We start from the raw sequence: 1,995 nt of genomic DNA, 5'->3' as shown, positions 1-1,995 counted from the left end.
GAGGCTCCAGACGCGCAGGCTCAGTAGTTGTGGCTCACGGGCTTAGTCGCTCCGCGGCATGCGGGATCCTCCCGGACCAGGGCTCGAACCCGTGTCCCCTGCATTGGCAGGCAGACTCTCAACCACTGCGCCACGAGGGAAGCCTAATTTTTTTATTGATAACGTGTCCTCCTCACACGTCAGAGTATCCTGCCCACAGACAGTCAGTGAGGTCCTTGAGGGATGAGTTGTAGTTCTACATTGCAGAAAAATGGAGAGAGGTAATGACGTTACTTTGTTTTCTTTCTACATATTGTGCATTTTAATGATGTATGCAACTTTCCATGTTATTGTATATTACCAATATGATTAATTATCTAAACTACGACCTTCAAATAACAAAAATGTTTACAATACTTTGTAGTGAGGTGGAAAATGACCATGAAAATTACTAATTACTTTTACAGAAATATGGAGAGGCTAGGTTATTCAGACCATCCTCTTAATGAAAACAAACTAAAGACATCAAAGTGCTGTTAAGAGAATACATTACGGGACAAAAATCTAAGGGGACATGGGAATCCAGAGAGACAAGCACAACACTGAATTTTCTTTTATTCTAGGCATTTATCAGTACCAGCTAACTTGAGCTTTTCTTTTAATGACTCAATAGGGAAAAGCAGGTAGAAACCACAAAATCTGGTGCCCATCTTAGCTGGGAATTATAGTAGACATTCTTTCTATACTGAACTGGGACCATTTTACTCAGGGTAAGAGTAAGTCTGTTTCCCTCATACCAACACCACAACTCTTGACATTTTTTCCCCCCTTCAGTATTTTAAGGACATGCATCCACTACCTTCTGCCTTGTGCTTTTTAATGAGCAGTCAGCTGTCAGTTATATCTTTATACATCTGTACTTTTTCTCTGGCTGCTTTCAAGATCTTATCTTGATTTCTAATTTTGAACAATTTGACTATGAAGTGCATTGGTGTTTAATATTTCTCGTCCCTCAGAGGAATGGATAAAGAAGATGTGGTACATATATACAATGGAATATTACTCAGCCATAAAAAGAAACGAAATAGTGCCATTTGCAAGGACGTGGATGGACCTGGAGACTGCCATACAGAGTGAAGGAAGTCAGAGAAAAACAAATATTGTATAATATCACTTATATGTGGGACCTAGAAAAATGGTACAGATGAACTTATTTGCAAAGCTGAAATAGAGACAGATGTGGAAAACAAACTTACAGTTACCAAGGGGGGAAGGGTGAGTGGGATGAATTGGGAGATTGGGATTGACATATATACATTAGTATGTATAAAACAGGTAACTAATGAAAACCTACTGTATAGCACAGGGAACTCTACTCAATGCTCTGTGGTGACCTAAATGGGAAGGAAATCTAAAAGAGTGGATATATGTATATGTATAACTGTTTCACTTTGCTGTACAGCAGAAACTAACACAACATTGTAAAGCAACTATACTCCAATAAAAATTAATTTAAAAAATATTTCTCATCCCTCGGGTTCATTGAGATTCTTGGGATCTGTGGTTTAGAGTTTTTCTTTTTAGCATTTTTAAAATTTTATTTTATTTATTTATTTTTGGCTGCTTTGGGTCTTTGTTGCTGCGTGCAGGCTTTCTCTAGTTGTGGCGAGCAGGGGCTACTCTTGGTTGCGGTGCACGGGCTTCTCACTGTGGTGGCTTCTCTTGTTGTGGAGCACGGGCTCTAGGCGCTCAGGCTTCAGTAGTTGCAGCAATGTGGGCTCACTGGTTGTGGCTCGCAGGCTCTAGAGCACAGGCTCAGTAGTTGTGGTGCACGGGCTTAGTTGCTCCATGGCATGTGGGATCTTCCCAGACCAGGGCTCGAACCCATGTCCCCTGCATTGGCAGGTGGATTCTTAACCACTGTACCACCAGGGATGCCCCTATAGTCTTTTTTTAAATCAAATTTGGAAGAATTTTGTCCATTACTTTTTTTTTAAAATTTATTTATTTTTGGCT

This window comes from Balaenoptera ricei, chromosome X (assembly GCF_028023285.1).
Source record: "Balaenoptera ricei isolate mBalRic1 chromosome X, mBalRic1.hap2, whole genome shotgun sequence".
NCBI lineage: Eukaryota > Metazoa > Chordata > Mammalia > Artiodactyla > Balaenopteridae > Balaenoptera > Balaenoptera ricei.
This window is presented reverse-complemented; position numbering follows the sequence as displayed.